At 44.9% G+C, this 23997-nt stretch overlaps 1 protein-coding gene across 3 annotated transcripts in view; it reads right to left on the bottom strand.

Moving 5' to 3' along the window:
* LRRC8D (leucine rich repeat containing 8 VRAC subunit D) overlaps positions 1 to 23997 on the bottom strand; it is a 79635-nt gene that overhangs the window by 51374 nt on the left and 4264 nt on the right. The window contains exons 1-3 of one of the 3 annotated variants that reach the window (XM_045028030.1): positions 11559 to 11644; positions 11006 to 11157; positions 10490 to 10594 (exon numbers count right to left, since the gene is read on the bottom strand). The gene's annotated coding sequence lies outside the window, so the exon portion shown is untranslated. Of the gene's footprint in view, positions 1 to 10489; positions 10595 to 11005; positions 11158 to 11558; positions 11645 to 23997 lie in introns of those variants that run through there. The other 2 variants (XM_045028028.1, XM_045028029.1) reach the window with 2 other exon arrangements.

Genomic DNA, 23997 nt, shown 5'->3' with positions numbered 1-23997 from the left:
GAGGTGGCAAAGTTTGCAGATGATACTAAACTACTCAAGATAGTTAAGACCAAAGCAGATTGTGAAGAACTTCAAAAAGATCTCACAAAACTAAGTGATTGGGCAACAAAATGGCAAATGAAATTTAATGTGGATAAATGTAAAGTAATGCACATTGGAAAAAATAACCCCAACTATACATACAACATGATGGGGGCTAATTTAGCTACAACAAGTCAGGAAAAAGATCTTGGAGTTATCGTGGATAGTTCTCTGAAGATGTCCACGCAGTGTGCAGAGGCGGTCAAAAAAGCAAACAGGATATTAGGAATCATTAAAAAGGGGATAGAGAATAAGACTGAGAGTATATTATTGCCATTATATAAATCCATGGTACGCCCACATCTCGAATACTGTGTACAGATGTGGTCTCCTCACCTCAAAAAAGATATTCTAGCATTAGAAAAGGTTCAGAAAAGAGCAACTAAAATGATTAGGGGTTTAGAGAGGGTCCCATATGAGGAAAGATTAAAGAGGCTAGGACTCTTCAGTTTGGAAAAGAGAAGACTAAGGGGGGACATGATAGAGGTATATAAAATCATGAGTGATGTTGAGAAAGTGGATAAGGAAAAGTTATTTACTTATTCCCATAATACAAGAACTAGGGGTCACCAAATAAAATTAATAGGCAGCAGGTTTAAAACAAATAAAAGGAAGTTCTTCTTCACGCAGCGCACAGTCAACTTGTGGAACTCCTTACCTGAGGAGGTTGTGAAGGCTAGGACTATAACAATGTTTAAAAGGGGACTGGATAAATTCATGGTGGCTAAGTCCATAAATGGCTATTAGCCAGGATGGGTAAGAATGGTGTCCCTAGCCTCTGTTCGTCAGAGGATGGAGATGGATGGCAGGAGAGAGATCACTTGATCATTGCCTGTTAGGTTCACTCCCCAAGGGGCACCTGGCATTGGCCACTGTCGGTAGACAGATACTGGGCTAGATGGACCTTTGGTCTGACCCGGTACGGCCTTTCTTATGTTCTTATGTATCACACATGCCCTTTAAATAAATTTACTGATCATGTGATGGAGAAAAAAAAACACACCAGCCTCTTGTCTTGTTCGCTGATGAAAAGGCATCTGACTAGATGACCTGTGCATATATGCATCTGAGTTAGTTTTAAGCTCACTGTGTTCAAACATATGCATTGTTGTTTGTTGACTATTTGATAGTATTTAAGTGCAATCATAGAGATTACCGCTTTGCTACCTAAACGGCCAATTTACTTTTACTATATTTCACACAGTGGCCTACTGATTTAATATATATTCTGCCTAAAGGGCCAATTTACTTATCTTCATATATAGGCACTTAAAAACCTAAACTCCTTCTGCAAAATGAGATTTAGGCTCCTAAATCAATTAGGTGTTGCAATGCTGAGTGCAGTAATGCCTAACTACCCTTAAAATCTGGGCTCAGGTGACTTAACAGATAATTAATATTAAAACAATACCCTAGTAGCATTAAAATGGTCCTTCAAAAAGAACTCTGCCAGCCTGCCACCTGCCAAAATTTCTTTTCTATCCCTTCATTGTTTGGGGTGCAGTATTATTGTAGTGTCAATATGTAACCTTTTTGGTAGGAACATGTGCAAACTTAACATTCCTAGAGAGCACATATAGGGGATGCACATAAATAAATAAGAGAACGGAAGCCTTGGCGAGGCCCTGTCCTTATTTTGCCCTCAGTTTCAGCAAGGGTTTCACTTTCCCAAGTACACTGAATCTGACCCTAAGGAAGACATACAAGCGGTAGCTGTGGTAGCCCATCAAAAAATGCCCCACCCTCCAGTTTTCATTTCTGGCAGGGCACTTTTTGATGGGTGGCCCATACTTGATAAAGTGTGCCCTCTTTAGGACCAGGGTAAAAACTGGTGGAAGACCCTACTTTGACAGTCACCTCACACCCATAAAAATGTGCCCCCTCAGGGCCAAGGGTGAAAACTGAGGAGGTGTAGCCCAATTTTGATGGGCTCCCCATGCACACCAAAATATGCAGCCATACATTACACTGTTAGTAATTAAGATGGTGAACTGCCACATTTTGATGCAAGGCACATTTTGACATGACATCACCAGTTTGCTAGTGATACTTAGTTTTGCACCAGCCTCATTGATCTCATCCAGATGTTATACCAAATACTTCCCAGTGACTGACCCAAAACTTGACTTGAAGAGCCCACTGGCTGGCTGAAGCCCAACCCAGACAAAACTGGTTCTGCTGCTAGCCTGAGTAAATCATCAGAGGAAGTGGTGGCAGTTACATCTAGCTCCTCTAGGAAGGAGTGTGGCTATCTTTGTTATTAACAACTGATGAACTCTTGGCTATGCAGGGAACGATCAAAACAAAAACAATGAACAGTAGGCAAATAAGGCCATTATCCATCTTCATTACACAAAACTAGCACAGATCAATGAAATCTCTTACTATTACCTACAAAGTGGCTATGATTACACTGCAAAAATAGAGTGTTTTAATACTGATAGCTACCTTGATGTAAAATCCGAGAGAAGACAAGGCATAGGTAGTTTTTACCTTGACACAGCTTTGTGAAGTAAACTCCAGGTAAGGGGTATAGGGTTGACCTTTACTAGCTACAATGAGGTTAAATCTGCCTGCCTTGTCTCCACTAAGATTTTACATGGAGGCAGCTATCTCAATATAAATATGCACTTTTTTGGCAATTAAAACAAAGCCAGGGGTTGTTTAAAGCAACATGTACTTTCTACTAGGGCTGTCAATTAATAGCAGTTGACGGATGCGATTAACTCAAAAAATTAACACTTTTTTTTTTTAAACAAGCGTTAATCGCCCATCTCTGAAGACCGGACTTGGCAGCAGCTGGGCGAAGAGGGAGGCTCTGGCTGAAGCGATTTGGGAGAGACGGTTAAACACTTTTCACGGGGGAAGGAGGAGCCCAGCTCCCTGCCGCCTGCACTATCACCACCCCACTGGATACGAACAGCCTTAGGGATGAGCGAGGAAGGCCACCATCCAGGGTGCCATGCTCAGGAGGACGCTGCTGCCTGCCTACAAGGCAAGTGTGCCCCTTCTCCCTCCACCATGCTCCACTGCTACTTCCACCACTCCCCAACCCCCACCATGGAGCTGACCCTGGCCAAGCTGCTCTGGACTAGGAACCTGCCAGAGTGTCTGATATCAGGGTATCCCCTTCCCCTCGTCTGTGTACATGGTCACCACTGAACAGGGGGAGCCTGTCTGCTGATGATGATGGTGGCTTGGGAGTGCGTGCTGCTGCTAACACCTGCTACTGGCTGAAAAAGTGTTCAGGCTCATGAGTGCTTTGCTTAAAGAGACAGTGCTCCCCCAACATGCATACATGTGCTCGCACGCGCGCACACACACACACACACACACACACACTCTTCTTCCCCAATACATACACACACACAAACCAAAATCTAATATGGTGCCCTTGGTGAACCAGGAGTGGCCAGAGACCTGAGGGATGGCTGAGGATTCTGGCAAGATGCAGCCCCCATGCGATATTGTAAATAAGAAGTGGTCAGCATTAGCTCCTGTAAATGTAAATAAACTTGTTTGTCTTAGCGATTGACTGAACAAGAAGTATGTCTGAGTGGACTTGTAAGCTCTAAGTTTTACATTGTTTTGTTTGTGAGTGAAGTTATGTAAAAAATAATAATTCTACATTTGAAAATTGCACTTTCACAATAAAGATACTGTACTTGTATGAGGTGAATTGAAAAATAGTATGCCTTGTTTATTTTTACAGTGCAAATATTTGTAATAAAAAATATAAAGTGAGCACTGTACACTTTGTATTGTGTTGTAATTGAAATCAATATATTTAAAAATGTAAAAAGTATCCAAATATAATTGAAGTGTATTCTATCATTGTTTAACGGTGTGATTAAAACTGCAATTAATTGAGACTATTTTCTTTATCTTTCAATTAATCACAATTATTTTTTTAATTGTTTGACAACCCTATTAAATACATACATCTTTACCACTTCCACCACTTTTCCTTCCCCTGGCAGCTGGTGTTAACAGCACTAATGACTATAGCTGTTGTTTTAGCAGACTACAGTCTCCTTCCATTCTCACTCTCCTCTGCAGCCAAAGACTCACATGGCTTAGACACATGAAATGAAATAGCCCATCAGTACAGACTAAAGTTGGTGTTACATAAACAAATTACAATAGGCTGACTCAGGACACCACAGTTACTTTGAGTTTGTTATTGATAAGCTTTCATAACTGTGGAAGTCACTGATGCACTGACCAACCAATCCATTAGATTTATTTTTCTCTCTTGCTGGAATACTGATATTCTGTAATAAGAAGTTCCAGCTACACAAGGTACTGAAAACTTGCATCAGGCATGGTGACAGGAGAGAGACACAAAATCCTCAAACAAATTACTTTTTATCCACAAGTCTTTTTGTTTGGTTGGTTTTTGCCTTCCTCAACCCATCTCCACCAAGTTTTCAGCACCTTGTACAGATAGGGTATGTCTACACAGCAAAGAAAAACCTGCAGCTGACCCATGAAGTTGTAATAGGGACAGTGAATAAGGTTGGAAATAGATATAAATAATACCTTAGATCAGGGGTCGGCAACCTTTCAGAAGTGGTGTACCGAGTCTTCATTTATTCACTCTAATTTAAGGTTTCGCGTGCCAGTAATACATTTTAACGTTTTTAGACGATCTCTTTCTATAAGTCTATAATATATAACTAAACTATTGTTTTATGTAAAGTAAATCAGGTTTTTAAAATGTTTAAGAAGCTTCATTTAAAATTAAATTAAAATGCAGAGCCCCCTGGACTGGTGGCCAGGACCCACATAGTGAGTGTGCCACTGAAAATCAGCTTGCGTGCCACTTTCGGCACGCGTGCCATAGGTTGCCTACCCCTGCCTTAGATGGATTTGATTTCTTCCCCCCCCCCCCCCATCACAGATTACATTACAAAAAAAGAGTTGGTCAGTAAAATGTGGTAACTAATTTTTTTTATTTAAGTTTGAAGATAATTGCCAATGCCTACATATTCCACAATTCTGCAGTTACGGAAGCTTTCTATTTTTATAATTTTTAAAATATACATGTCTAGCTATAATATAGTTGCAAAGAAAGCCGTTCAAAGACTCACCTACATAAAAAAAAGTTCTACTGCTTTAAATATACCAGTATAATCATAACCAGTACAACCTCCTATTGTGGACGCATTTGTACCAGTACAGCAGTGTTTATATTGGTATAGCTTATTTTGATACAGAAAGGGAAATATAGTATATTGGTATAACAGCATCTACACTAGGGCTGCATAAGAGTCACCCCTAACTGATATAGTAATACTGGTACAAAATTGGCATACAGACCAGACCCAGTAGTGAGCAGAGTATAAACTGACACTGCTTTTTTGGTTTCTATTTGGATTCTTCTATCATATTCAGCACTGTGGCTATGGCCACACTTAGGTTGTCTACATTTAAAATGCTACAGCAGTGCTGCTGCAGCACTAAGTTGTGCCTTTGTTGTGCTTCAGTGTAGACACCACTTACACCAACCGGAGGGGTTCTCCTGTCAGTGTAGGTAATCCACTTCACTAAGAGGTGGTAGCTAGATTGATGGAAGAATTCTTCCGTCAACCTAGCACTGTCTACACTGGGGGTTAAGTCGGCATAGCTACATCTCTCAGGAGGGTGGGTTTTTCACGATCCTGAGAGACGTCGCTATGCCAACTTAACCCCCAGTGTAGACCAGCAATGTGTAGTCTTCCTATGCCTGCAGATGGCCTGAAAAACCCTCATAAGTATGACTGCTCCATATATCTCAATGGGGTGTTAATCCTGAAACCCAACAGTGATGATTTAAATATCAGTGATTATTTCATGGCCGATCATTTTTAGCAAACAAGATGTGCTTATGTAGTTATCCCTCAAACCACCTCTCAAGCCTTATCCAGTGCAAGATGACCAAAATGTGTTCTACCCAGCAGCAAAAATCTCCCATTTCCCAGTGACAACTTCTATAACACAGAATTGACTTGTCAATTTCCAATATAGATTGTGTAAGGGCAGAATAACATGAACTTTCATATTAAAATACAAACTCATTAAAGGTATAACACATTAGCTGCATTATTTCCTTATTTAAATAAAAACCTCCAATATTTATTCAGGTCTGCTTCAGAATTTCCAATCTGCCACATCAAACTGATGCAGAAACTAGGGGGCCTAGTTGCAGGATTTAAGTCAGCTTGCATGTGGAATACGTGAGGCCTTGCATATAAACATATCGTTTCTAGTAACGATACAATAATCCCCTCATCCTATTATGCAGCTATTTTACTTGTAACTTCTAGCTTCCCTCAAACTCTGTGACAAAGACACTCTAGTTTATCACTTCATTTGGAGAGACGTTTCCAAGTGAATAAGCCACCACCTCTTCCCTGTGGGGCAGGAAGCCAGTCACTGAATCAAAAGAATACTGGTTTATATTCCCGCAATTACACTAACAGAGCATTCTCCATTTCCTTCAACTATCAAGCCTTCTCAGTGCATACCAGTCAGGAGCTTGCCTTTCCTTAACCATACTGGAGTTATGTACCTAGCTTTAGGCCACGTCTACACTGGGTGGTGAAGAACTGGAATGGGTTACCTAGGGAGGTGGTGGAATCTCCTACCTTAGAGATTTTTAAGATCAGGCTTGACAAAGCCCTGGCTGGGATGATTTAGTTGGGTTTGGTCCTGCTTTGAGCAGGGGGTTGGACTAGATGACCTCCTGAGGTCCCTTCCAACCCTGAGATTCTATGATTCTATGATACACTAGCCAGCTTTCAGCAGCACAGCTGTACCTATGCAGCCGTGGCGCTGTAAGATCTCTTGTGTAGCTGGTCTATGCCGACGGGAGAGAGCTCTCCCACCAACTGGGCACACTACCACTTGTGCCAGGAAAACTTATGTCCATTAGGGGGGTGGCTTATTCCCACCCGAGCAACATAAGTTTTGCTGACATAAGGGGTAGTGTAGACATGGCCTTAATTGTAAATTTCACTGAAAATGCAAAGGCTACAGGCTTGTACACACTACCACTTATGTTGGATAAACGTGTGTCACTCAGGGGTGTGAATAAGCCACCCACTGAGTAACATAAGTTACACCGACCTAAGCGCTGGCGTGGACAGTGCTATGTCATCAGGAGAGCGTCTCCCGCCAACATAGCTACCACCTCTTGTGGAGGTGGCAGAGCTCTTTCCCATCAGCATAGAGCACCTTCACCAGACATGCCACATTGGTGCAGCTGCTCTGTTATAGTGTTTCTAGCGTAGACTAGCCTGGTAACAAATGTTATTAAGTCATTCTAATTTTGGAATAAAGTAGGATCCAAATTAGTCTGAAATAAATTCAAATCAGGTAAACAGATAAAGTGCTGTGGGACATCTGGCCAGAAAATGTGATTGAGAACAGGCCCCACAGTATATACACAGTAAACATTTTGCCTTAAAAATCTGCAGGAAAAGTACAATTCCTAGCTGTAAACTAAGGCCCTGATCCTGCCAAGACTTATGCACATATTTAACTTTAAATATGTTAGTAGCCCCATTGATGCCCATGGGTCTCTTCATGGGCATAAAATTAAGTACATGGCTCAGACTTTGCAGGATTGGGACCTAAGCATACTAGTCCCTACTAAACCAAAGCACCATAGCCCGCCACCATTCTAACTGATTTTTTAAATTAAAAGGGACAACAACTGTCAAAAATAATTGAGAACATCCAGCTATTTTGTAATTTTCTTTTCTTCAGAAGTTGGATCATCCTGCCAGTTTGTCATTATTGCACAACTACGTAAATAAACCTAACAAAGTTTTCTGGCAATGTGAAACTTTTGTTTGCAAGTACAAATTCTCAGTTTACAAAAACAGCCACAGCAAATTAATTCCTGTTCTAAACCGTTTTAATTAAAACTAGAAAATCTGTAACTGCCAGGCACCACGCAGCTAATACATTCAATTTTCCTTAGCCTCCCAGTAACATTATGTTCCTGGAAGGTTGTGCTGTAAATTTTCCCTGTTAGCATAAAGAATAAAATAATTCTGACCAAGCATAAAATCACTCTTCAATATTTAAATAGCTTTCAAATGAAAGTGTGCTAAGAGTTATAACTTGTACTTACAATTTGACAACAGAGCCTTGATTCAGATTTTGGCATCCAAACTGCCACTGAACTGCACTACCATCATCCATGTGACAATTAGACATGCATGAACATGTCAAGTATAAGTCCCATTCCCTGATGTTTAGTCTAGGTGCAGAACTTGTGTATACTGTGAGTTGGGGGAAGGGCCCTATTGACATCACACACACCAAAGACAGCAGGAAAAAGGACTTTCTGCAACTAAAGGATACATGACCATGTCACTAGTCACTACCGTGAACAGCTAGTACACCCAGGGAGTCATAGTTGTGTCTGCTGTAGGTATCTCAAGCATGTAGCCATCTTGCTTGGGAAAATAAAAAAACAACAACAAAAATCAGATACTATGCAACTCATTTTCAAGAGTACTGAGCACTTACAACTCCACCTAAAGTCAACAGGAACTGAAGGTTTTCAGTAGTTCTGAAAGTCAGGCTGGTATCACGTTCTTTGGTTTTAAAAGCTACCGAGACAAGTGTTCCAACATAAACTCAGGCACACCTGAGTGTCTAAGCTGTGCTGCAAACCTGGGTGTCTAAGATGCTGCAAACAATGCATATTATCCAGAAAGCAACTTTATGGCAGAATTAAGGTGGGGGCAAGGAAGCGAGGGCATACCTCTATTTATTTTAATAATGCTCTTTAATACTCTAGGCTCCTCCTATATTCAAACATTTGAGATCCTACAATATTACTGAATTGCCCTTACGTCACTACCAAAAGCCTGAGATGTAATCTTTAATACACATCCCCTACATACTACCTGTCTCCTTTTATATGCCAACTCACTCATCCACACCTACCCCAAAAGTGCCCTTCTTTTCCTGCACTATAGCATTCCACTTGTATCTCGCTGTAGAGCACGGTTACACCAGCAACAAATTGCATCTTCATGCCAATCACATTCTCATCTCACTTACATGCCCCATGAGTATTTAGATCATATCTAAATCATTGCACAACACTTTACATGTACTGACATGATCATGATGTGCCCTGATAGAACATTTAGCGCGTGGACACCCAGGAATCAAGGAGTCAGTTTAGTGAAAAGGTTACAACTCCTATCAAACAAAGGTATGACAAAAGACAAAAAGGTACTACGGGCTTGTCTACACTTACAGCGATGCTGTAGTGCTTAGTGAAGATGCTACGTCATAGATATTCCACCTCCCAAGAGGCAGTAAACTTTGTAGATGGGAGAAGCCCTCCCATTGCCATAGCACTGCCTACACCAGGAGTTAGGATGGTATAACTACATCGCTCAGAGGTGTGGATTTTCCACACTCCCGAGCAACGTAATTATACCAGCATAAATTGGTAGTGTACACCAAGCCTATGTCCATCAAAGCTACTTCCTAGCGCTGCCACTGGCCATGCCCCTGGCTAGTTACATTTCCTTCAGTATCATTTAGGAGACAGAGCAAGCAGTATTATGGAAGAGCGATGGGACAGCAAAAAGAATACATACACACAGTTATGTGACTTTCCTTGTACTTACAGTTGTTTGCTCTATTAAATGTATAAATGTATTAAATGTATTTCATTATAAATCAAGCATCTTTACTGTAATAGCCTCCAACAAGCACATGGCATGCTGCCACGTATATTTTCATTGCTGTATAACAAATGCCAAATAGTGCTTTTCATAAAGAAGAAAGAATGATTCCATACATTTGACATGCCCTTTTATTGGCTATTCTGTGCAATAACAGTCTTGTTTATACTCTAAGCAGTGCTTGTTATATAGAGAGATTAAGTACAATTCTACTGATGTATTCCCACCACTCAGAATAACTCCCTTCCAAAAAAAATAAAAAAATTCACACTCATTATCATCATTATTCTGATGCTGAATTTTAAACCTCAAAATGGAAAGCAAAGGTCTGCACAACAAACTTGTCAAATGCCATTGTTTCCAATTTATTTCCAGAGAGAAGGTGGTCGCTTTTGCCTTTGGCAAGATGTAGATAGGGAAGCAGGGCCCCATCTCTTGCAGCTGAAGGAATCAGAGGTCTGTCTGGGAGTCTGCAGGTGGAAGGGAGATGACAGCAAAGCCTAAAGGCCTGTGCTGCTTGTTATGCATCTTGCTCATCACAAGAACAGCTCACAATAGGGCATGTTCAAGGAGCATCAATCACCCAATGGCTTAATCCAGAGAAGTCTGGATCAGCAGCTTTGACTCCCAGGTACCGTAATTCCGATTGTCAGCCGAGAAAAGCAAATACACTCAGGTCTGCCTGGGTAAGACTAAAGGTAACTTACTGCTTCCACACAGGCAGCGGAGGTCAGCTAGCTGGGCCCTATCTCAGATCGCTGCCTGAGAAAAACGACAGCCCCGTGCTCACTCCGTGCTTATTCATCTGAAAACTGAACAGAGTAACATTTAAGTATCTCTTCCCTCCGGAGCACAGCGGCTCTCTCACGCTCCGGGCACTCGCCGACACCCCCATTGTCTCGAAGGCTCCCTAGCCGCTTCCCCGGCCGTAATAAGATCAGTGAGGAGGCTGCAGGAACAAAGGGCTTGAAGCTGCAGCAGCAGCAGCAGCAGCCGGCGATCACAGGCTGGAAGAAGCCTGCTCAGTGCGAAGTCCTGAGCCGGGAAAACAAGGTGCCCATTTCCACCGCGCGCCGGAGGAGTTGTACAAGGCAGGCGCTATGGTCCAGGTTATGGACCCCCCCGCTGCCGAGCAATACGTGAATGGCAGCAAAGGGGACTGCCGGGGGGGGGACGGGACCGGCAGCGGCTGCTTCTCCCTCCCCCCAGCCCCGTCTCTGTACCTGATCCGGCTGCGCTCCTCCTTCCTTCGCCTGTCCTGCTTCAGCTGGCCCCAGCTCGGGCTGCGGCGGGCTCCGGGCGCGGGGGGCCGGGAATCCAGCAGCGCGGAGTCACGCCCTCCTGCCGGCCGGCCTTGCACACCGCCGGGCACTTCCTGCGCGACAAGAGAGCGAGAGAAAGCCCGCGGCTGGCGGCGTGCGGCCAGGAGGTTCCGCCGGCGGCACCAGCGCCCCTGCCATTGTCAGCCGCTGCCCGCAGACCCGCCCGCCCGCGCGCGCCCCTCTCCGCCGGCTGCCGCGGAACCCGCCAACCTCCGCGCGCAGCCGGCAGCGCCGCGCGTGCCCGCTCCAGCGGCGGCCGGGCTCCCGCCCCCCCGGGAAACCAGCCCCGCTCCGCCGGCTGCGCCTCGCGCGCCGCCCGTAAAGTTTGCAGCCGCCTCGTCTGCAAAGCTGCCCAGACGGAGCGGGAGGGGGGTAGGAATTGTTTACGTCTGCACCGCGCCGGCTGGCGGCAGAGACAGGCTGATCGCCGCGCTGGGGGGAGCTCACAGCGTACCGCTCCCGGTGGCCTCTGGCTGGCGGTGTCACGGCCTCTGGGCGCTGATAGTGGAAGGGGGTGGGGTGGCTACAGTTCATTGCTTTGCTGAAACAAAGGTAGGCTATAAAATGCGAACTTTCGCTGCTGCCCGAAGGATGCACTAGCCAGCCATGCATATTTACTGCATGTCCCGTCCCATCAGTCACGCTCACTCACACATAACAAGCCCATACCCATCGCCACAGCTCTTAAAAAAACATTACAGGGCTAGCCGAAGCATGCGCCGTAGCCGCGTTTGCAAGATATCAGTTGGAGTGGGGCATATCGCAGCTCCTAATGGAGCCTTCGCTAGGGTATGGCCAGGATTAAAGCGTGTGTACTTAATGCCGGGGTCCAGCATGTCCAGAGGGATAGCCAAGCTAGACTGACCCTTAGGTTAACTCCTTTCTGAAATCAGCGAAATCTGAAGAAATGAAAAAATCAATAACCAAGAGTCCCTGATGATTCAAGCAGATGTATGTTTATGACCTGCCCAGATCCTTTGGGAATGCTGTGACAAGGCCCATAATCTTTTCTGATAATTAACCTTTATATCCTATTATGCTGCATCAACTGCTCAATGCAGGAAGCAGTCTCAGTTCAGAGGTAGATAAGGTATCCTGTGTTCTCCCACCTCGGTGAGATTGCAGCAGTTGTGAAAAAGGCAACCTCAGTGTGTGTGTACCCTAGTGCCTCTCTTCCCCTTCTGCATAAATCCACCTTTGTGCTTTCATTAGCAGCATTTCCCCGCACCCCAAGGATTTCTCTGCAGTTGGAAATATCCCCAAAATAGCTATTCCAGAATAAGTCTCCATACAGGGCCATTAAATATGCATTCTGGAATAGCTACTTTGATACCTTTCCAAGTATGGGAACATCCTCACCCTTGCTGCTTCAAGAGTCCAGCAAGAAGCCTGACCACAACATCGCCATCTGCAAATAATCCAATGAATCTTGGGTGCCAGTTCAAAGTGCCTTTTTTTTTTAAATGATGAATTTGCTCCAGTCTTAATCCCAGCCTTCTCTAGAACCTCCCCCAGTATTGCCAATCCCAAGCATTCAAAAACCACAAAGACAGGCCCCCAAAATATGAGGTTTTAAAAAAAATATAAAACACATTGTGTTATTTGTCATCACACGTTTGAAGCTTTAGGGTGCAACCATGATAGCTAGAAACATATTTTTATTTTAAAATGAAAGGTGAAAGTCTCATGTAAGCAGAGACTTTAGGAAAAATACTAAAAATCTGATAAAAAAATCAAATTCCTTTTTCCATATTGTCAAGATAGGTGCAAGAGCCTTCTCTGAAGTTCCTGCCACTAAAGGTACATCTACACTGGCTAGGTATGCTGATGTAGCTACACCAGCACAACCCCATAGTGTAGATTAAGATCTGATCTGTACCTAAAACTTACATTGACCTAGCTACATCGCTCAGGGCTGTGAAAAATTTCATGCCCTGTGACACAGTTAGGTCAAACTAACCCCAATCTACATGCAGCAAAGTCAATGGAAGAATTTTTCCATCAGCCTAGCTTCCGCCACTCGGATAGATTTACAGCAAAGATAATAATCCTGTCCATTGCTGTAGGAAGTGTCCACACTATAGCAGCATTAGTTGCAGCCGTGCTGCTGTAGTGCTTGTAGTACGGACACCCCTAAGAAGTACCTTCCTGAACCTGTAAACCTCAGCCTCTCCATTTTATTTCAAACTCTATTTGAAGACTTTTCTCCTCTGTTTATACCTTTTTTGTTCTTCCCCCTGCACCTGTCTAAACTTCAAATTTAGATTGCTGAGCAACATAGTTATGTCAATGTGAAAAATTCACATGCCTTAGTGCCAAGCTGACAACCTAACCTCTGGTGTAATGCTTCTATCACTCTAGGTGCTGCTACTGGAGGTGGATTATCTAGGGGTAAGCGGGGGGGGGGGGGAATCTCTTCTGTTACTGTAGGAAGCATCTACAGCACCAGTGGCATAGCTACAGCGCTCTAGCTGTGCTGCTGTAGAGTGCATAGCACAGACACGGGCTGAGTCTTATGGACGACTGTCTTAAATGTAGTCCAGCAAAGCCATGTCTTAGTTACATAACCATCTGCTGTAATATAGGAAACAAAACACACTAGCCGCTGTTTTGTACTGCTAGTATTGTGGATGGTCGGTATGCAGGACACTATAAAATAAGTGTATGTTTTAAGTCTGTGTGATATCCATTTCTCTCCCAGTCATTCCTTCTCTGTTCTCTCAGGCCCCCTCAACATTGGGAAAGTGTTTAAAAATGTGCACTGGTGTACCTACATCTCTACAGCATAGCCAGGCCTTCAGTGTTTTTGGCATGACATGTGACCTCCAAATGGCCGTTTCCTATATAACACTGCCTATATGTGGAATATATACACCTGTCCTCATTCTTTCATTAGTCATCAAATCCTTTTATTTGTTATGTTTGCTACGTAAATAATCATTACTAACAATCGCTGTACCAGGTGTAGTAACTGATTTTAGGGGAGGGCGGGGAGAGAACAGTTCATTTTTGTGGGGAAGGTGTCAAGCTTCCAAAAACACTTAAAAATTAAAGGTAACAATTTGAAAGCAAATTTGAAAGCAAATTTCAATAGGTCTTCCGTCTGTCTGAGTCACCCACCAATGCTTGTGATTTTTCAATCACTTAAAAAAAATGCTGGTTTCCTCTCCAGTGTCTGTATGAAAGATCCACGCAGACAGGGAAAACTCACTGGATATATAGGAGGAAACAATGAAACTGACTATATACACAATGTTATCAAATACACAAAGTAACCAAACTGGAAAGGACTTTTGTCCCCCTCTAGTCTCACAAGGTATGTCTACACTGCAATTAAGCACCCACAGCTGACCCCCGTCAGCTGAATCAGGCTCGTGGGGTTATAGAATTGGGGTGTAGACATTTTCCAGACCGAGCCCAAATGTCTACACCACTATTTTACAGCCCCAGCCTAGTCAGCTGACCGGGGCCAACAATAAGTGTTTAATTGCAGTGTAGACATAGCTGAGTTGAAAGAATCTTTTTTGTAACAGTAGAGGGTCATATAATTTTTCTTCTGTTGGCAGAACTCTCAGCACACAACATGGGTTCCTTGTAATTTTCCATTCTCCTTCAAGCTCTCTCTGTTGCCACCTTCCCATCCCACTCTATTTCAGAGACTCCCTATAAACCTGCCCCCATACCAGGAGTTCTGCATTCCACCTCTTCCCTCTGACACCAAGGACTCTGGGTGCTTATGTCTCCTTCCCCACAGGCCAGGGTCCCCTAGTCTTCCCCAGCCAGGCATTTTGTGGGTTCGTCTATTCCCCACACAGGGTCCCTGTGGTCCATCATTCTTATTTATTCTCTCTCTCTCTCTCTCTGGGAGATAAGTCATTCAGAGTATTCACCAACTATTTTAAACTGCATTGGGAGGATTGTTTGGAAGTCTTTAGTGCAGGGGTCAGCAACCTTTCAGAAGTGCTGTGCCGAGTCTTCATTTATTCACTCTGATTTAAGGCTTTGCATGCCAGTAATAAATTTTAACATTTTTAGAAGGTCTCTTTCTATAAGGTCTATAGTAAATAACTAAACTATTGTTGTATGTAAAGTAAATAAGGTTTTTTAAATGTTTAAGAAGCTTCATTTAAAATTAATTAAAATGCAGAGCCCCAGACGGGTGGCCAGGACCCGGGCAGCGTGAGTGCCGCTGAAAATCAGCTCGCGTGCCGCCTTCAGCACCCGTGCCATACGTTGCCTACCATCAGCCAGTTCTTTAAACTATAGGCAATTACAGAAGCTGCTAACCAGATGCCAATGGTTCCATGTCCCCCACCCCCTTTTGGTTTATCACATTACACCCCAAACTGAAAAGTTCAGTGCAAGGCTATGCAGACTTGGTCAACTGGCAGGTAAAAATATTTTCAGATAAATATGATTGCCTTTGAAGAAGCCCTTAAAATGGGGGTGGGAGGGAAATGAATGGAATGCTTGGGAGAGGTGGTAAATGTAAGTTCTGAAACCTGCAATCCTCTCTTTATCCACAGAAGAAATACAGAGGGGTAGCAGCCCTGAATACTGCCCCAGCAGTGTTTCAACTCTGGCCTGGTCTCCGCACCCATAGTGCCAGTTTAACTGAACAGGCAATTTTAAACTGCTGTAATTAAATGGTGCAAAGCTCTGTGGCAACACTGCATTTGATTTAAACCTGGTTTATATTGATTTAGCTTGCATCAGGAAATTTACAGGCACATGCTATATCAATATAATCAGTCTGAAACTGATGAGTTTGCATCTACACCATGCATTTACACCAGCTTAATTACATCAGTTTTTTAATGGATTTTAGTTAAACTGACGCAACTTGCATGTTTGGATAGTGCCTTAGGCACAAAGACCTTATTTCCAATTATGAGATTAGGTTCAGTCTAAAAAATAGAATCCCCACACCTTTCACTTGCAGAATGGTATGATCTAGCCTTTTAGATTTACTCGTGTTTATCTTGTCAGATTGGTGCCTGTTATCTCCTCTACCTGCCATACTTCATATTGTTTCCAATCTTTTTTGTCTTCATTTACTAACAATTCTTATTTTCCTGTAACTCAAGGCTAGTCTACAAATAGAATTTGTACTGATTTCAAGTCTTATTTTAAAATAGATTTTGTTACAGTGGTGTAAATCTCTGTTGTGGACAATCTTAAATTGGTTTGAGTGCCTTGGATTGATCTATCTCAATTCAGCAACAATTAATCCCTTACCAAATTAACAAAAAATTTACGTGTCCACAAAGTTTTAAATAATAAAGATTTACAACTCTTGTTAGAGAAGACCAGTTTCAGATCTCCCTGACTCCATGACCCACTCTACCAAAGATGTGCCAGTCCAACAGACTTCTAATGCTTTTTACATCCATTCCCCCGTTTCAGGTGTTACTTTTTTCCTGTTCTTGTATTGTACAACCCATCTTTACTCCCTTTTCACTTTGTATTTCAGGTAGAGTAAATGACTAGAATCACAACTTTTGAAGCAGAGAAATAAGTATAAGCAGGGCTGCCCGGGGGAGGGGGGGGGCACAGGGGGCAATTTGCCCCGGGCTCCACAGGGGCCTCCAAGAGAACAGCTGAGGCTCCCACCTCCGTCCCGCTCCTGGAGCCCTAGCGCATCAAGCGGCGTCCTCAGACAGCGCCGCATCGTGTCTCCGCCGGGGCCCCTGAGCCCCGCCCCGCTCAGAGCCGCGTGGTGAGGGGGCGGGGCTGGGAGCTCGGGGCTGAGCTCAGCTCCCTCCGCTCGGCGTGGAGCTCCCAGCCCCGCCGGAGACACGCTGCGGCTGTTCAGCGAGGTGCTGAGACTCCGGGCGAGGAGGGAGCCGGGGGTACGAGGCGGGGGCCGGGGGGGGGATACGGGGCAGGGAGTCCTGGGGACAGTCAGGGCCCCGGGAGGGGGCAGAGGTTGGGGGAGCGGTCAGGGGGCAGGGAATGGGGGGGTTGGATTGTGGGTGTTCTGGGGGGGTGGATAGGGTCAGAGCCGCCCAGGGGGGGCCAAGAGGGGCAATTTGCCCCAGGCCCCACAGGGGTCCCCACAAGAGTTTTTCGGGGCCCCTGGAGCGGGGTCCTTCACTCGCTCCGGGGGGCCCGGAAAACTCTCGCGGGGCAGAGCGCAGGAGCTTCTTCGCTCCCGGTCTTCGCTGGCGGGGGGTCCTTCCGCTCCGGGGCGCACGCACCCCCCCCCACTGGCAAATTACCGCCGAAGCGGGACCCGCCGCCGATGTGCAGCCCGGTCTTCAGCAGTAATTCGGCGGCGGGGGGCCCTTCCGTTCCGGGACCCGCCGCCGAAGTGCCCCGAAGACCCCCGGCGGGGACCCCCGCCCCGCCACCGAATTACCGCCGAAGACTGGGCTGCACTTCGGTGGCGGGTCCCGCTTCGGCGGTAATTCGGCGGCGGGGGGTCCCGCCGCGGGTCTTCGGGGCACTTCGGCGGCGGGTCCCGGAACAGAAGGGCCCCCCGCCGCCGAAGACCCCGGGCCCCTGGAATCCTCTGGGCGGCCCTGAGTATAAGACACGAAGATGTGTTTGTACTACAAGAGATTTGGGTATTTTTGAAGGACCAGCATTATCAAACCTATTCTCCATCTTCCACTACCATATATGCAGGCAAGATAAAATATTGAATAGGCCTGGTATAGATTATAGAACAAGTACCTAAAATAAAACTTTTAAAGAGAAAAAAATGCCTCAAAGGTTTCATGTTTCTTTCTGTAGCGGTCTTCCAGTTTGAGAAGGCTTGGGATTTATTTTAAAAAAGGAAAAGGAGCATCCATATGCAAGTTTCTGGATAGCAGTCATTGTGAGCTGCGTATAGGCTTCTGCTTTTGTATTTTTAAACCTTAGTTAGATTAAGCGTGATGTCTGGTTCCTCTCTGCATCTTTGATTAAGGCAATTGTTAATTTATGTGGAAAGTGTAGCCATATTGGTGCTTGTAGGGGCGGGAGGGGGAGTAGACAGGCGAGGGAATGTAATACTTTTCACTGGTCTGGACCAACAAGTCAACTTTTAATATACAAACTGTCAGATTAAAAGGATTATTGACTTCCTTTTGGCAATTTGTGCAAAAAGCACTAGGTATAATGTGTAAGTTGGTGGACATGTTTGAATCATTAGTGGAGGTTTGCATTAGTACAGTACAGAGAGATTTATTAATGAATAATAATAGTGTCAAAAGTTGCATCAATGCAAGGCACTGTAATCAGATAAGTATTGTATAAACAATATTTTTGCACATAATACTGATACCCACAGATGAAACCTTTGACCTGAAAGCTTAATTTACAATACGTTTATTCATTATTTGCTGATCAGCATACTGGATGTAGACAGAAACAATCAGGCTATGGACAGAGTTTATTAGCATAACAAACATTTAAGAAATACAACTTGAAATATACACACAAAAGTTACATTAAAGAGCTCCATTCATTTATCAGCCCTCTTCTAACTTTAAAGCACTGCATTCTCTCTCACACCTCACTTCAGTAATTCTGCACAAAAGATCATCCAATTATTCAGGTGCTTACCCTGAATTGCTTACCAATTGCTACTAGTGGAAAAGTTCCCCTTCTTCCCCATCTTGAGGCCTGTGTCTACAGCCGGCCTTAAAGAACAAGTATAAAAAAAAAATGTGTGTGGTGTAGTGGATTAATTTCTACTTATAACCATGGCTTTATACTTGTGACCCAGAGGCCCATTGGTGGTTCACTACTCTGTGTCAGCAACTTGTCAGGCCTCACATACTCAATATATCTAACACAGTTGTCATCGAAAGGTGGCATGTAATGTACCATTGGAAAACACACAACTCACTGACTGGTAATATTCTTGTGTGGTATACGAATAGGTAACCTAGGCAAAACATGCTGACATTATGTTTTTAAAAGGCATCCCACCCCACCTAGAATGTGGTTCTGCCTGCTTGCATGTGTCTTCGGGGTAAATTGAGAGTCATTGGAAATGCATTTACATAAACGGTAAACAAAACCATCAACCTAACATGGGAAAGAACCAGCATTAAGTCTTTGCCAGACCACATGGTGTTTCTCCCCAGCAGGAGAAAAGGAACTTCATCTGAATATGCATTTCAAAGGTTTACTGGTCTATAAAGAGGGGATCTGTACCTTAAATGATAAGCAATTGAATTCACTGATTGTATACAACAGTACTGTATTATAAAAGCATATCGAGTAAGGTCTCTTCTGACAGCCTGTGACACACTTGTGATCGATGTCATTGTGAAATGTATGTATTTACACAATGTGAGGAATTATGGATACTCCATGATGTTATGCTTTAAAGTCTGTGACTAAACACAGGGAGAAAATGATTTTCTCCCAGACAGGAGGGAAGATAACTATCTACATTTCTCTACTGTAAGTTAAGCAATGTGGAATAAAACCAACGGAAGCCCTATTTACATACAAATCAGCAGAGGGAGGGGAAGTCCCCAAGAAGGGAAGAACAGCAGGAAGCCTTCCAGGCTTTTGAAACAGACAATGAATTTTGGGTGATATAAGGGGGAGGGGGGGCAAAAGATGTTTGAGTTACCACTTGAGGGATTCAAGAGGCTGGAGCTCTTGAAACCAAAGGACAGTGGGCCCTTCAACCAAGGGGGTTGACGTTTCTGGGAACTAAGTTTATATAAGAAACCTACTTAGGCAAAGACTGGAACTTGCTGAAATTAAGTAAGTTTTAGTCTTAAAAGCATATTTTTACTTTTGTTTGCTTATAACTCTTTCCTTATACTTGGTATCACTTAAATCTATGACTTTTTGTTTAATAAACTTGTTTCACTTTTACTATAAACCAATTCAGTTGTGTGATTGAAATAAGAGTGCTTGTCAAACACCAGTTAAATTAATAAGCTGCAGCATATTGACTAACAACTTCTGTGAGCAGTCCAGGAGAGAGCTGGACACTACAGAGGTAGACAGTTTGGGGAAAATTCGGGACTGGGGGGATGTTGGGGTCACTCTGCAAAAAGTAACTAGGTGGTGAAGCCAGCATGGGACCTGCATACTTGTAATATTGGCAGTTGGCATCAGGGCTGTTAGCCACAGCAGTATAGCATTGAAGACACCCAGAGTTACCGGACAGGCAATGACAACCCCTTGCTGGCCTGCTGTGAACCCCAAAATGTCACAATACAGTATAACTTTCCTATGACTGCAGAGATCATCTTGCAGAAAGCTAAGTTCTTAAAACAACACTGACTCAGCACTGCTTCTAGTAAATGTGAAATCTGGCCTAGCACCATTCGGGTTTTACAACACTAGAGGAAGTTCTAAGCCAAGGATCCTGTAGAAAACAAAAGCCACCTTTTATGGAGAAACCCACTGAGAGTACATCTTTACTTCAGAGTTAATCCAGGCTCCTGCCTGAGTTTTAGCCCAAACTCTCCCCCTTCCTGCCACACAGAAAACCCCCTGAAGCTGGATTTGGATGTGCTTTAAGCCTGGGCTAATTTATGTGGCTATTGGGGTGGGTCAGAGCTCAAACTCCATTTTAACTAGGACTGCAAAATGCCCTCGTTGAAGTGGGGACACAGGCATAAGTCACTCAAATGCTGAAAGTCTTCCAGTGTCTTCCCACAATTAGTTGTGGAAGCCCCAGCACAAAGAAAAACAGGATATGCCCCATGGATAAGCGGAAAACAGGGATCCAATAACACGGGTAGAGCTTTGCTGTGAGAATGCTCCCATCTGGGCTAAACTAACTTGGGTGCCAAGCATCCAGTTAACTGCAGTGAAGGTATACCCTTAATGGCCATCTGAAAAAAACAAAAATCAGACTTTGTGTTCTTTTTGTTTGTTTCTTTATGGTGCCTAAAGAAGGCCTAAGGTTTTAACTTTACTTCTTTCTTTACATCGGAAGCAGTGGTGAGCTGCAGCCGGTTCGCACCGGATCGCGCGAACCGGTTGTTAAATTTAGAAGCCCCCTTTAGAACCGGTTGTTCCTGGAGGGACAACTAGTTCCAAAAGGGCTTTTAAATTTAATTAAAACTCTAGCTGCTCCCTACCCTTCCCCCAGCCCCAACTCACCTCACTCGCGCTGCCACGGCAGCGCTTTGAAATGCAAGTGTAGCCAAAGCCTCCGCCTCCTCTGCTGAAGCTCCTCCGGCTTCTCCTCCCCCTCCCCAGCTTCCCGCGAATCAGCTGTTCGCGCGGGAAGCTGGGAGGGCTGAGAAGCAAGCAGCGCTTCCACCAGGTGAGCTGGGGCCGGGGGTGCCAGCGGGAGGAGGGCTCCAGGTGGCGCGCCACTCGGCGAAGTCGTAGCGAGACTCTGGACGCCAGGGTCCAGCTGCGACCTCGGCCGGGCGGCACGGCTCCTGCCCGGGTCCGGCCCCCGGTTCCTGGCCGGGCGGTGCGGTTCCTGGCCGGGCCCGGCCGGGCGGCGCGGTTCCTGGCCGGGCGGCGCGGTTCCTGGCCGGGCGGCGCGGTGGGAGGAGAAGCCGGGGGGAAGCTTCCTGCAGGTGAGCTGGGGCAGGGTGGGGCGCGATGAGGACTCCAGGCGCCGCCCGGCCCTGCTCCAACCACTGCCCGGCCCCAACTCCGGCCGCACGGCGCGGCTCCGACACTGGCCCCGACCCCGGCAGGGGTAAGAGGCCAGGGCCAGGGCCGGGACTGGGGCGGGGGAGGAGGGGTTGGATCAGGCAGAGGTTCTGGGGGGGGCAGACAGGGGATGGGGAAGGGGGGGTTGGGTAGGCACCGCGTGGGAGTTCCTGGGGTCTGTTGGGATGGTGGTGGATGGAGTCGGGGCAGTCAGGGGACAGGGAGCGGGGCAAGTTTGGCAGGGGGTGGGGTCCTGGGGGGGAGTTAGGGTTGGGGGTCTTGGGAAGGAGTGGTCAGGGGACAAGGAGCAGGGCAGGGGGGGTTATGGGTTGTGGTTTCTGAGGGGGGGCAGGACGTGGGTGGGGGGTGTACTCACTGGGCGGTTCCCTACCGGGTCTTCGGTGGTGGGTCCTTCAGCCGCCGGAGCCATGCCGCCAAAGACCCAGTAGGGAACCGGTTCCTAAGATTTTGGCAGCTCATCACTGATCGGAAGTCTAGGTCTCACTAGTCTTCAGAACCAGTAGGAAGATAACATGCAGACAGCAAAACCTGAGCAATTGAGATGGAAATAGATTTTTATTCAGATTGTTTCAAACTCTTGTTTATTGGGGTTTTGTTTACCCTTTTTAATTCAAATATGAGAAAAAAAACAGTTGGAAGAGAAGCTCTTTGTTAAAGTGTGAAACACCACCTCCTCCTCAACTGAGGGCTGAGAAAGCCCACTTCACTTCTCTGGTCCTCTAAAAAGTCCCCTAACAAAACAAGGAATGACCAGGCCTGATACTTCTAAGATGGAAAAAAACCATAATAAAACAGCCTTACACTTTTCAAGCAGTAAAAGAGGTCACAGGCTCTACTGTCTCACCTTTAATACAAAATGCTGGACTACACAGAACCATGTGTCTGCTCTGCTCATCTTTCCTACTGCTAGTTGCCTTACTGCATTCAGCCTGCTAATTTCCTCATTCCCCTCTCGAATATTGTTTCCAAAAAGAGCATTTTGTTCAAGACGGGGGTGGCAAATGTTCACCATCCTCCTCTAGTGTGGTAGTGCTTTGTACCACAGTTGTCCCTTAAAAGTGGAGTAGCACAAATTGTCCCCTTACATGGAACATCACTTTGGTGGCTAAGAGGGGAGCATGAGCAGAAAGAGAAAGTTGTAGACAGTAACAGCATTAACGAATGTATCAGCACAATATTTTCATAGCTTCATTCACACAGATAAGATGAAAAGGACAAAAATGAAACTATTTCTCTTTGTACAGTGGCAACAAGCAGGTGCTTGATGCAGTGATACCACTTTAATACCACCGCTTTCTTCCTTAAAGATGAGTGAAATAGATACTTTGCTTGCTAGATTCCAAAAGACAAATCTACTCCCACAGAAGGAATATATTTTTAGGCCCCAGGGCATTTCTGGAGGTGCTAAATCAGGGTCCTATAAAACAAACAGTCTTCTCTGTTTCAGGAAAGAGATGGGAAACTAGTTTGCAAGACTGGAAGAATACAGAGATATTGCAAAAGAGCTTTGATTCCTTTCATGAAAGAAAGTTTCAGCAATAGGCTGTTAAAATTAACGATGTGGAAATGAGTGTTACTTATTGACTGTGTTACAAAAGTGCCAATCTGACTTGTGACGCACTTTGCTTTTGAACAGGTCAAAAAACAACAAGATGATTCTCAGCTAGTTGAAAATGAAGAATGCTGGCTTTGTTCTTTAGTAAATTTGTATGGAGCCTCTGGAAAAGTTTGGTTTGGCAATCAGTGCCTATTCTTGCTAAGTGGAGAAGAGAAAACTGCACCCATTTTACTCAGCCCAAGAGATTTTGAGCCAACTCTATCCCTGGTGTAATTCTGATAGAGTAAAGGAGTTGCACCATTGAAAAACGGGACCCAAAATGTTCTCAAGGTAGAAGCTGGTACAATAGTAGGTGTTACCTTGAGAGAGATGGGTGAGTGAGGTAAGAAGCACTTGTCACCATGAATAAACTGTGATATATTTATTTAAAACAACTAATTACAATTGGCTTTTCTGAGCCTAGTGCTGGAGGCCACTAGATGCTAAAAAATGTCAGTCCAGTGTTCAAACATGATTTAAAGGCCCACTCCTGCAAACACTCACTAAAAACATGAGCCTGAGGAAGCCAACCAGTATGGCCAATAGTAATTTTTTGCAGATCCAGTCCTAAGACTATGATGCCAAAGACTTTTACAGGGAAGCAGACCCATGAGACTACATGTGTGAAAAATTACATACCTCCAAATGTTTTTGCAGGATTGTGTCCAAAGCGTGTAGCACAGCTTTTAGTCTGCTT

This window comes from Mauremys mutica, chromosome 8, assembly GCF_020497125.1.
Source record: "Mauremys mutica isolate MM-2020 ecotype Southern chromosome 8, ASM2049712v1, whole genome shotgun sequence".
Classification (NCBI taxonomy): domain Eukaryota; kingdom Metazoa; phylum Chordata; order Testudines; family Geoemydidae; genus Mauremys; species Mauremys mutica.
This window is presented reverse-complemented; position numbering and strand designations above follow the sequence as displayed.